Below are 14143 nucleotides of genomic sequence, written 5' to 3' on the forward strand. Positions count from 1 at the left end.
ATTCACACCTGTTTGTTCCACAAAATTGATGAACTCACTGACTGAATGCCACACTACTATTATTGTGAACACCCCCTTTTCCACTTTTTTTTACTAATAGCCCAATTTCATAGCCTTAAGAGTGTGCATATCATGAATGCTTGGTCTTGTTGGATTTGTGAGAATCTACTGAATCTACTGGTACCTTGTTTCCCATGTAACAATAAGAAATATACTGAAAACCTGGATTAATCTTTTTAGTCACATAGCACTACATTCTGAACACTACTGTATCTAGTAACTAACTCCAGAGGTGTTATCAGGTTACAGGAAGTTTCTCTCCACAGAGGAATGCTGGAGCTCTGACACGGTGACCACTGGGTTCTTTGTCACCTCTGTAAGGCCCTTCTCCCCCAATTGCTCAGTTTTGACATACGGCCAGCTGTAGTAAGAGTCCTGGTGTGTCCAAACCTCTTCCATATATGGATGATGGAGGCCATTGTGCTCATTGGGACTTTCAAAGCAGCAGGAATGCTTCTGTTCTGTTTCCCAGATTTGTGCCTTGAGACAATCCTGTTTCAGAGGTCTACAGACAATTCCTTTGACTTCATGCTTGGTTTGTGCTCTGACATGCACTGTCAACTGTGGGGCCTTATTGTGGACAGGTGTGTGTCTTTCCAAATCATGTCCAATCAACTGAATTTTCCCCAGGTGAATGCCAGTTAAGCTGTAGAAACATCTCAAGGATAATCAGTGGAAACAGATTGCACCTGAGATCAATTTTGAGCTTTGTGGCAAAGGTTTTAGTTCTTATTATTATAAATTTGTAAAAATCTCAAACGTTTTTCTCGTCATTATGGGGTATTGTGTGTAGAATTGTGAAGAAAAAATGAATTGAATCCATTTTGGAATATACTGTATCATAATAAAATGTGGAAAAGTGAAGCACTGTGAATACTTTCTGGATGCAGTGTATGCACACACACAAACAGGAATTAGCCCTCACCTAAAAACTTGCTCTGCTTCATGCGATAAAGCACTTCAGTCTATGTGAAAGCTACAGGGAGTAAAGAAACAGAAACTCTTTGAATTGGAGGAACACATGTTGCAAAGGGCCAGACCCCAAATGATTTTTGGGTTTAGATTTCTCAGAAAATGTGTATAAGGTCACCACATCATTATTCTAAACAAGTGTTGGCATTTATAAATGCTGTGAGTACAGAATTCTCCTCGTTGAAATGTTGAAATGTTCATGGCACCAAATGTTCTTATGGCTGGTGTGTTGTGCTTTCTGATGTTGCTGCTAATAACAGGTACCTCGTGAGAGCTAAACTCTCATCTTCTTTTCACAACGCTGCCCTCCATCCAGTTCTCAGGTGCAGCACACACACACACACACACACACACACACACACACACACACACACACACACACACACACACACACACACACACACACACACACACACACACACACACACACACACACACACACACACACATGTGGCCGGTCTTGTTGCCATAGCAGGTTAATAGGTTGTGGTAGCAGCAGATTTGATTGCCCACCCGGCACTGAAGTGAAGAAGAGGAGACAGGACTAAATGAAACTCCATCCATCTTAATGAAACACAATTATTTTCCACTTATTAATCATTGAAAAATCAATATGTCTCTTCTCGGCCCAGTGTCGGCTGGATTTGTCATTTGAGGCCAAGCTGTTATGTATCATCCTCTGACGCCAGGACAGTCATGGGTTCAGTCACCTGTGTCCTTTAGGGAGGAAGAGGGGAGAGTCAAAAAGAGAGGGGGAGGCATACTGTAGGGGGAGATGGTGACATATGGCCACATGCAGGGACGAGGAGTGGCTGAGATGTGGGAGAAGTAAAGAATCAGAGAGGAAGGAGAAAAGAAGGAGCGGATAAAGGAATGGAGACAGAACAGATGAGTGAATGGATGTTCACATTGTGAGATACAGAAGAACTCATTTTTGCTTGTTGGTGATTGTATGTTTCTTCACAAATCAATTTAGTAAACATTGTTTAATGGATCATTATTAAAATCATGTATTGATTTGGAGATAGGATACAGGGGTGGAAAAATGACAGTTTTTTAATTAAGAATATATTTTTAATGGAAATGCATGTGACTTATATGACATTAAGATCTCTCTCTATCTTGAAGGTGGGCATATAAAACATGGTGAAAATGCTTTAGGGGCGTGTGAACCAACATGTTACTATTTGGCCTAGTTTCACAAAATATTCATAGTAAAATGTATGAAAAAGTGGTGCACAAGAATTTGAACATGATTTTGTGCAGATTTCTTGCACATCCTACGTAATCTCTGCCGTGATGAAGTCAAACATGGCTGATCATCCGAGTGTAAATGAAAAGTGGGAATTCTTGTTTTACTTATGCAAATATGTGTTATTTACAAAAACTCTGCAGAAATTAGATGAATTACATCTACACATTGTTATGTTGAACACATTAGCATTTTGTCCAGTAGTTTGCTGCTTAAGATGGTATTACCATGAATTGGTCATTCTGGTCAAGTGATTCTTGTTTTGTTTTCAGTTGAAGATCCTGCCTGATGGAGAAGTGGCTGTACTGGCAATGCTTGGCAGATGAAGATACACAGCAAAGATGACAAGGTGCCACCAGGACAAGGAGGTCCATCTATTGCATTCCAGGTCAAAACAAAGGATCAGGTGGGAGGCAGGATGCCTGTTGCCAGTCAGTGCTAGTCTGTGGCACATCAGAGGAATCATCCATCCATCCATCCATCCATCCATCCAAGCCCTGTTCAGGACTGGGATGTATGGGGTCTACGTCGGAGCTGTTTGAGATCTGGAGCATGCCACACCAACTGATGAAAAGAAAATTGTGATGGTGTGTAAACAATGACTGCTCAATTGTAATCCATTTTATGGAGACTCTGTTTTTCACCTCTTGGTTGTCTTTTTAGCTATTGGTCATTGTGATCACTGGATTCTGTATGCATATGGTTGCTTAGCTGCTACATTTCTGTCTCTGCATGTTTGACAATTGTTTGTTGCACTTTTGTTTTATTTAGCTGTGTTTTATATCAGCATGGCCAAAGCAGATGTTCACCCCACTGAATCTTGTCTGCTTGAAGTTTCTTCCTTTCCTTAGCACTGTTGCCAATGTTCTTTCTGAAGCTGTGGGTAAGGTTTAAACCTTACTTGTGTGTAGGACCTTGGGGCATGTGATATTATAATTTGGCATAAATCTAGTGACTGGAAACACAGTTAGCATCCACTGCTATGTATGACAATTGTTTGCTGATGAAGGTGTAGCTTTTTTAGTTTAAGAACGGAACCTAACCTGCAACTTTCAGAAAGAATGGAAGTCCATTGGATCCACTACCTGCATCATTTTTAAGTTAAAAATTGTTCACTCTCTCTCTGTAACTTAAAATATACCATTGTTTGTTCTGTCATGCCTTCTTTTTTGTGGGCCGATATCCTCTTTGATGAATATTTAGGAAATGAGGAGGGTTTTTTTCTATAAAATTTGGAGTTTGTGTTTTATATAGGATGGGTTGTTACTAATCTTAATGACACATCATCATAACTCTGTTTTAGTTTTGTACTATGAAGTATGGACCTCCTGTGAGCTCTCTCCATACAGTTTGAGAACAAAGAAAGGTAGTGATAAAGTATGGTATATACCCTAATTAAAGCGTTAGGTTATTTTTTGCTGTGGAGCCACCATGTGGGGCTTTATGGCTGCTTTATGGCTGGCACTTTCAGTACAAGAAATAGACCATGCTGAAGTTTTAACGAGGTTTTGCTGGTCTATAGCACTAATGCTTCCACTTACAGTGCATGACCACACCTCAGTTTTAGACAAACATGACATTGAGTATACGAGTGTATGTATATTTGGAATTTAAAGAATGCAGGCACCAGGCATGAAAACGACTGCATCAGAAGGAAACTTGGGACAACATTTGAGTTATGCTGTGCGCTCCTTTGCGAATGTTGGAAAATGTTTTTAGCTTGACAAATCAGGTAAAAACAATCAGCATTTATTCTTCAGTCTAAGCAATCTACTCAAACAAGTGTGTAAAGTAATTATTTCTTTGAAAAAAAACTGATTGATTTCACATTTCTGTAGAGCTGCACTCCAGGGAAAACTGTATCTGAACTGACAGATGTACTGTGGATTTGTTTTCACCATACTACAGGAGTGGTTCCCAAACCTGGTCTTCAAGGACCCTCTAACATCCACATTATGCTTATTTTGCTGCTTTGTCAAAAGCTGATACAGCTGATGTAGTTCATGCAAATGTCTGTTCAGTAGTGATTGGTTGAGCACACCTGCATGACCTCATCAGCTTTTGGCTGCTCAGGGAGAGATGGCAAATGTGCACGGTAGGAGTTCCCTCTGCCCAATCCAGCATGCAGGTGCTTCAATGTTGAGGAGCCCGGCTGCTGGAGAGACCAAACAGAAGCTCATGTTACACCGGGCTGTGACCAAAAATGGTTATTTTTCAGAGTTAGCATGGACACTTTGACTACCTGGGTGGTTGACATCCATGACCCAAGACAGTTCTGTGGTAAAGTGGATGTGGTGACGCAATCCACCAGAGCATGTTGCAAGAACTGACTTGAGAGATAGAATCATGGAACTTTGGCAACATTGAAACAGAAACTTCACCATATTTAATTGTAAAAGGTAAATATAAGCAGTCATTTTCTGAGCCAATTTATTCCAGTTAAGAGTCACAGGTAGTGATGGGCACAGCTAACCAAAAAGTTAGCTTTGATAACCATTAATCCGCTACCTGAAAAGTTAACTTTTATAAGGCTAAACTGATAAACCACTAAAAAATAGCAGAAGTTACCGCTAACTTTTAGTATTAACTCGGATTAAACTGTCAGCTACTGATAAGACAATTTCGAGTTTAAGTGCCACAGGGGCTGCTGGGTAAATTCAATGGTTAAGTCACACAACCCGGATCACAAACACAAAACCAATACACGAAAAATAAATCAATTTAAAATAAAACCCCAAACACTGTCATCATCTCAGTGATTATTTGGCTCCTTTCTTATCTCAACCCACAAAGACAATAAACTGTTTTTCATAGGACTGAAGCATGCTCCACTCCCTCTCCCCACCCCCTCCTACCCCCATCACACACACCCCACTCTGGCTTCTGCTCACATCACCCCCATTCCCTTCTGCGGGGGCGGTTTTAGCTGCTGCTGGTCCCCGTTCCCCCCAAGCTGACAGTGGCGCAACTCAGGGTTGCTGTGCGACCTTCACCCTCTTGCCTCAATTCGGATAACGGACTTCTTCAAATTTAGTGCACATTAACAATGTCAAATGTGTATGTGCTGTCTTTAATTCTGATGTGTGCCATTATTACGGTAAACAAGCAATAATTGTGGACTAATTGCTGTCAGAGGTAACTGGAGTGTAAAAATAATTTCTCCACTGTGAGATCAATAAAGTATATCCCATCTCATCTTATCTCATCTTTATCAAAAGCAATGAATCGCAGTATTAGAAGTCACAGTTTATCTCCATAATATATATTTTCAAACTGTAACAGAGCTACGGCTCACCCGTATTGCATTCACAAACAAATGCACAAAAAAATAAGATCCAAAACACGGTTATCGTCTTTAGAAAAAAACAGTAAATCACAGTATTAATAGTCACAGTTATATTTATTTAAGTGTTTAAGTGTTACAGGAACGGCTCACCCGTGTTGCGCTCATAAACCTGACAAAACGAATACACGAAAAATAAATAAATAAATAAACCCATGTGCATCCCAATGTCATGAACTCCCCGTCATGTAACGACAATATTCTGCTTTAAAGACGGTGTGTACATGCAAATCTTTACTTTTTTTAAAGTGAAAAGACACTTTTTACTGTATTCTTCTGCAAAGACAAAACATACGTTGGTTTTCTTCGGTTGGAGATCTCAATGAGACTGATGAGGTAAAATCTACACCTCACCCATCGTGTTGAGCTTTCCCACCGAAGAAAACCCATGTAAGCACTATCCATAAGCCACAGTGGTGCTAGATAAAACACATTACATACAATAGGACCTCTTTAAAGACTTTCAAAAGAATATCCCATATTACTACATAAAAAGTGTTTGTGACATTTGTTGAACAGGTTAAAACTCTTATTACTGATGTTCCTCAATCTCTTATTCCAATCACACCAATTACTATTGGGGCAGCGATTGCTCATGGAAATGTGCAGGCAACTTCATCACTCAAAAGTTACTTCATGAAACTCCTCGAACATAAAACAACATGTGCATCTCTCTTGTTTTTCTCTTCAACAGAAGAATGAAATCCATCAATCTGCCATTCATCAATTTTATCGCCAGTTCTCTCCTTCTCGGCCACCCCAAACCCCAAAAGGAAAGCTTTCGGTGCTGTTTTGAAAAATCATCCTCAGAAAAAAATGATTCCAACTGGCTCAACCCTTTGTTTTCCCTCTCAATAAAGCCAGCGACAAGGCGGGCACTTGATGTACGAGCGTCATGGGCGCCTGGGCGTGCAGCAGAGTGCATAAGCAAAGCCATGTTTCATGGCAAACAGAGTGTTCTCTACAGTCACCACGCCACCCGGATGAGAATATAATGTTCTACAGCACATAACTGCTTCAGGTCAATACTTGATTTGCTCCAGCATGTTGTCGAGCCTCTGCACTGGTAGGGGTCTAGGGATGCATTAGGGGCCCCCAGAAACAGGACGCAGAGCTTGTGTGTGCAGGAGGGAGTGGGCGTGGGGTTTTGGTGGGCGGGGTGGGGTGGGGGTGGGGGGTTGCTTTTAGTGTGAGAACGGGGGTGTCAGTTTGGCCACAGTCCCCCATGTCCCTGAAATCATTTCCAGGCACAGGAGCCTGTATGTGCATGCGTCTGTGCTGCAGAGGCCGCGGCCACTATTATGTGCACATAATATCCAACTGGTAACGGAGAGATTGAATAATAATGCAAACAGATCCTCAGTGGAGATCCTCAGAGAGGTAAATGTATTATTTGATCATCACGTGAGTCATGTAAGGGGCAATGAAGTGCACAGATGTGGCGAAAATGTAGTTTTCCTTATTTTTCAAATTGATCCTAAAATATGTTCTTACAAGGGGTATGCACCTCTCCCTTATGAAAGGATACAATCCATATCTACTGTACATAACAGGGCTACAATAGGTTCAGGACTTAGTTTTTATTTGAGTCAAAGCAATTCAATTTAGTGCAATACAATGCAAACAATATGATTCCATGATAAATTAGAATAAACCAACTGTGGCATTGCTTACCTCCAAACACATACTTCATGAAAAACTAGGGATCTCCTACAAGTTGTTGCAGCTGTGTTGCAGAACATTGGAGTTCCTTCTGCTTGTCTTTTCTTAACCACTGGAAGTTGTGCCACATGCAATAGCAGAAAGCTCAGCAAAGAAGAAGCTCAGCAGAAGAAGCCAACTGTTGTTAGCATAGGATAAATAGCACAGCATAACTTTCCCATTTTGAACCAGTATGAAAATATTATGAGTGAAGTGTCACGTAGCAGCGCAAAGCTCACTCATTTTACAGGGGGTCCTAAACAGGAAGTGCCAAAATTCAAGTCCACAGTAAAACAGGAAATGTTCAAATTTCAAACACTTCTTGGATTGACAGACGAGATCCCATGGAATCTCGTGGGAACTCAGTGGTACGCTCACACTCAAACAGGAAGTGCCAATTTATCAGTCACAGAGAAACAGGAAATGTTGAACACTTCCTGGCATGGGTGGAGCTACAGCGGAGACCGGGGTGTAACTGGACTCCTCTGAAATCTGATTGGACACAGATGATTGACATGTCACGGCACCACACGTCTGGTTGAAAGACCTGCATTTTCAAATCAGTGAGTCACATTGACTGCTAGGTTCCTCCTGTCCAGTAGTTAGTGCTGTGTACCACAAAAAGTTCTAATCCACCTTAGTAGAAGAAGAAAAATTTTGCTTCAGATTTGAACTGAACACGTTGTTTGAACTATGGACTTCTAATCACACCAAACTTATATTGGTGAGTAAACGACCGTATTTAATGCCAGAAATGAGGTCCAAGTTGTTAAAAGCAGCATTTCTCCTTTAATCAGGTTGCAGTGTCTGTGCAAACATGTTTAAACTAACAGGCAACAGCCGGTTCTCTGTTGGGTTCTTTGTGCAGCAGATAACTGAAACAATCCTTCAAATGGTGATACAAGCATCAAATTCTGCACAAATACAGCTGGAGCAAAATTAATGGAGCAGCTTTAACTTTTGACCCCTGTACAAACTGAAACTGACCTTTGTCACCATTCTTATCATTTATCATGTTTCCATCTCCTGACTTGTCTAAAGAAAACTGGTCATAAAACTGATTATTATTTACAGGTTTTATCAAGTTTTAGAGATTTGCTTTCATTTGAGTTTGAGGAAGATAATTTTCGAAATTTTTATTCTTTATTTTTTGTATTTAAAATGGCATAAACAAATTAAACTGTGTGAAATTCCAAGTGTTCCAATACTTTTGGAGGGCACAGTATCCTAACCTTATGATGAGTGCAAAATGAGTGTGATATTATTACTGTTTTGTTTAAGAATGTTTAATTTTCACTGTTGCTGCACTTTGTGTCAAAACATAGTCATATCGTATATCATATTGATATGGAAATTCAGTAAGGTATATCTTCTATTATACATTCCAAATCTAAGGTGGAACTCTTCTAGTGTTTGCTAAGGTACACCTAAATATCTTAAAAAAAAAAAAGAGTAGAGCCACTTAGGTGCCTGTTCTTGAGAACCAGGGATGGCAGGTTGAAAAGCTTTTTATCCCATGGGAACTCTCCCTACCCACCTAAGCGGCTCAAGAATATGGACAGCATGTATGTAAGTGACATTTACATGACAATTTATATGACAATACTGAGATCCCATAATTTTTGGCCATATTGTGCAGCCCTACTGTCAACTAGCTGAAAACTTTGAATATTAATTTACATCTACATTAAAAAAAAAGCTCTGCCCCTGCAGACCCCGAAAAGTTTTTGCTATGTTAAGGCTCTGCTGAAGCATTTACTCAAAATAAAGTCTGAAGGACCTAAATGACATGGTGAGATGCTGATGAGCTTCACTTATTCATGTCCATGACATATGCATATTAACAAATCATAAACCCCCTTCACACATAGTGTGAATACGTACAACTCCAGAGCGACTCATAGCGGTAGAGCTCGTATGAGCGCATCACGAAACATTGCGCCAACGGGCAGGCATGCACGATGCCGGTGCAATAGTTCGTGCACATGGGAACACAATGCCAGCAAGTGAAGAAAAAATGCTGTGACAGTTCCATGTATGTGGGAACACAGCAGCTTTTCACAGCAGCTGTGTGATGTGGCTGAAAAAAAAAAAAAAAACAATTACATGCCACCCACGGGAATTAAACCTACGCCTTCCAAAAGCTCTGATTTCCTGTCGGAAACTTTACCACTGAGCTTCTGTCACTGTCCTGTGAAAGGTACAGGAAACTGCTTGATATCAGAAAGGACATGGATGTCTTTAAAAAAGAAATAAAACCACACATCATATAAAAAGACAGCATTTATCAAACGGGCAATACAAATATGATCCATCTGTCCCTCTGTAGATGACCCATGGTCACAGACATACAGTCATGAAATAACTGTTTGTGTTTTCCTGTAGGTGAGTCGAATATTTAATGGACAGTTTGGGTTGATGTTTTGTTAGATGGCTAGGTTATCAAAGTATGTCCAGACAAATGTACTTATTAACAGATCACTGGTAAGTTGTTTTAAGACAGGGGAAAAGCTATTGGTTTGCATCAGACTGGCTCATCCAAGTCCGTTTTTCCCCCCCACATGATATTTTAACTCCTCAGTCACCATTGCCCAGATGCCTTTTCACCAAAATGGATTTCAATAGGCAGGAGAGCTTAAGCATTACATCAAAGTCAAATCTGATTCTGTGTTCCAACAACAAAGGCAGGTTGTCACATTGTGGGAAGTGTTCTTTGCCCGGTCAGAAGATTTCACAAAACGCTTTAGGTGTCAAGTGGTTGAACAGTATAAAAATAAACTAAAATTAAATACATTTTTAGAAAATCAAGATATGCTAAATTTTTGTCTGTCACAATGTTTATTCTTGCTTATGTCAGTTGTTTTAAGAAATTGCATTAAACCAAAGATGGATAAATTATATTTCTGCTTAATTTAAGTATTACTAAACCAAAGTGCCTCTGGGCATGAAGACAGTAAAAGTAATGGCCTATAGGTAGGGTACATATAGCACCAACAAGAATGTGGTCACCTTAAGGTAGAATTTCCTGGTAAACAATACAATTCATTGCCTGGTAGAAGTTTGATCTTTAACAGAGTTAGCAATGCGATCTTTAAGACCTTGATCTTCACCTGAAAAAATTATCTTTTTGCTGGCATTACCAGAACAATTACACCTAAATATGTGTGTTGTTTCATCCAAATCCAGTTAAAAACCAAACTCCTTGGAATTAACCCCAATGACCATTTCCAAAATTAATTATTTAAAGGCAATTGCATGGTCAACCTTCATTCACATTGTGAAATTGGGAGAAATTAGCCAAAGAGCTACAATCGCCCAATGAAGGCAAACAGACAGACAGACAAGAAAATAATTTACCCTAGTACCTAAGAATTTGCCAAAGAATTTCAGTGAAAATATGTTCCCACTGTATTTTAGTGTGGTTGTCAAACTGAAGCCTATCCCAGCAGTTGAAATTCTTAATGATTGATGTACATCAAGTCAAAAACATGTTCAGTGACTTTGAAATGTTTATGTGTCCATCCCCCAGCTTTCTGAAATTCTACAATTAGGAAAAATTACAATAAATAAATAAAATAATAATAATCATTTATGTTTATGGATCTGACTGTAATTGAATGTAGCCAATCAAAGCACGCTGGTCATTGTAGGATCTTGGGTTAATTTTGATATTGAATGAGATAGATGTTGGTAATGCTTCCATTTTTAGTGATTTCTCCCTCTGAAAATACATTTTTAAGTCTCATTATTCTTCTTGAAAAGTTGAGCTGTAGTATCCGGGTTTGCAATTGTCCTGGTTTGAGATTAAGACCCAGGCTTTCAGTGACTTCCTATACTCAGCCATCAGAAGTGTATTTGCATGTAGTGAAAGTGTTGAACTTGTAGAAACATTGACTTATCTCAGCAGTGACATTTATGACTCTGGATCCTTGGGCTTTGAGGTTTGAACTCTGAAAAGCGCTTATAGAGTCAGTGATGTCACTGAACAGAGGTTTCTAAATTTGTCTTAACCATTTGCAAAGCTTAAAAAATGACAAAAAAAAAGTGTATTAGATATTTTATCAGTTTGCAAACATTTAAAAGAATAAATAACATCTGTGATGATTGCAGCATTGATGTTTATAGATTTATTTGAAACTAGCATTTTGACACTATGTGACAGAAAATCGTATGTTGATTTGAATTTACATTGTATATTACAATGTAACAAAAGAAAAAAAACTATTAGGTTTTAGTAAGCATCTGGTTTTGCCGATGATAATATATGCAACTATAGCGAAGCTGTTCCCTCTCTAGTGAGTAGATAAATGTTTGGAGAACATCATGGGGGAACCCAGGTAACAAAATCATATACAACTGCTCTTGGTGATGAATCTTGTGTTGGTATAAGACTGATACTGTGTTAATTTTATGGCACAATAGCATTATGTAGCCTGGTAATACTGGAGAGAGGTGAGCCTTTTCTCCTCTTCACCAAGACTCTTTCCCATTCAATGGGAACATACTAGCTGTCATGCAAATTTTGGCACAGTTATGCATCTCACAGACCTGTGAGATGCATAACTGCTTTAAAAAAGATGGCTGTAGCAACATGCTCCAAATTATTATACAGATTACTTTATATAAATTTGAATACCTCCGCAGTGGTGCCACGTACCTCCAGGCAAGACTTACAAACAATAATGAAGGAGTCATGCAGAATATTGATTAAACTCTTTATGACCTGTTAATGCTTTTGAGTAGCTTCCACCTGACATACCACGAAGTAAAAGCATATTATTCATGAAGATATTATAAAAGAGGCATTTTGTACCAACTGACAGAAAATGAGATGGCATCAAGTTTAGAAATTCTCAGCTTCAGGAGTGATAATCAAAGGTGATGAATTGAGGTTTTTATTGCAAGTTATACATTTTGGTATTCAGGTTCACAACCAGTCATTTCCGGTGATTAACTTTGGTGATGTTAAATGTGTAAACTGCAGAATAGTAAGTCCCTTCAGCTGCTCCCTTGTTTGCACTTGGGGTCGCCACAGCAAATACAAGGTGAATCTGCATGTAGAATTGGCACAATTTTTTATGCCGGATGCCCTTCCTGGCGCAACCACATTACATGGAGAAACATGACGGGGTGGGATTCGAACCAGGAAGCTTCTGCACTGAAACCAAGTGCACTAACCACTTGCCCACCACCCTTGCAAATGTGTAAACTGCAGAATGATTTGGAATTATTGAATAAACTGAAATAATCTGGCATATGGCACCATTAGTAACCCTGTTTGGCATATGCTCCTTTAATATAATAATAATTGTTGTCCTTTCAGCTGCTCCCATTTTATTTGGAGTTGCCACAGTGGATACAGCCAGATAGACATTGGTAGAAATATACACAGCCCAGGTGCTCCAAAGAGGTCTCCCATCCAAGTACTACCAAGGCCCCACACTGGTTTGCTTCTGAGATCTGACAGGATCAGGCTCACACAGAGTGGACTGGCTGCTCAATAATAATAATAATAATAGTACATTTCCATCATTTTCCATACACTGAAGGAAACAAATGCCTCCTGTCTTCAGCTCATACAGGGACCCATCATTTAGAAGTCTGGAGATGTACCAGGAACGCGGCTAAATAAAATCAGGGCCATCAAACCATTTAACCACAAGGAGAAAAAACCTAGAGCCCGGGCATCTGTGGTAGTTTTGTTTTTATTATTGTTATTATTATTATTTTATTTTAAAACATCATATTTGTCAATTACATATCCAGAGGTTTGCATTCAATCTGCTCTATATACACCTGATCCTGTTAGATCTCAGAAGCTAAGCAGAGTAAGCCCTTATTAATACTTGGCTCAAAAGACCAAGGGCTATGTGTGTTTCTCCAGGTCAGACTGGAGTTGCATCAGGATGGGCATCCAGTGTAGAACTTCTGCAGATCTGAGCTGGATCTGCTGTGGTGACTCGGAAAATACTGAGGCAGATGAACAGCAACAGTTTGCTAATTCAGGTGTTTCGTCACAAAAGATTTATGGCAGAACAAGAGGTCTATCACTTTCTGAGCTTAATCACAGAGTCTAGTCATGTTTACACTGTCCAATAAAAGTAGAATTTTTTTCCCATTTATTCATTTTCTATACCTGCTTATCCCAATTAAGGTTTCCGGAGATGACGTATCCCAGTAGTTAGAGGCGGGGTATCCTGGACAGGCTTCCAGTCTCCCACAGAGCCACATATAGACAGACAAACACATCCAAACACTCACTCACACCTATTGTCAATGTAGAGTCATCAATTCACCTAACCTGCATGTCCATGGAAGTGGTAGGAAGTTGGAGGAACCTCAGAGAACCCATGCAAACATGGGCAGAACATGTAAACTAAGCCACCGTGCTGCCCTAAAAACACAATCATTTCTGTTTGAAATATGAAATAATTACATTAGCTTGCACATATAGTTTTGAATTACTAAAATCAGCTAAAGATTATGACATTGCATTTAATTGTATTGAAAAAAACAAAAAACAACATATGATCAGATTGTTCTTTCCATTCTTAACATAAAATTAATGAGGCCTCTCTGGGCCAGGTTTGCCTCCTGGAGGAAACTATTAATTTGTCATGTTGGCCTGTAAATTTTTTCCCTTTGGCTTGTTTTAGCACAGCTTGTCACTATGGTGAGTTTGAAGCTCGCTAAACCATGCGCAGGAGGCTGTTTTTACCGTGGCACAAATCCAGAGCCCCTGGGTCCCCTTGCCGCATTGACCAGATGAAAGGCCTTGTCTAGATGTTTACAGCCTGTGAAAGTGGCAGGGAGCT

The sequence above is a fragment of the Thalassophryne amazonica genome, chromosome 1, assembly GCF_902500255.1.
Source record: "Thalassophryne amazonica chromosome 1, fThaAma1.1, whole genome shotgun sequence".
NCBI classification, from domain to species: Eukaryota; Metazoa; Chordata; class Actinopteri; order Batrachoidiformes; family Batrachoididae; genus Thalassophryne; species Thalassophryne amazonica.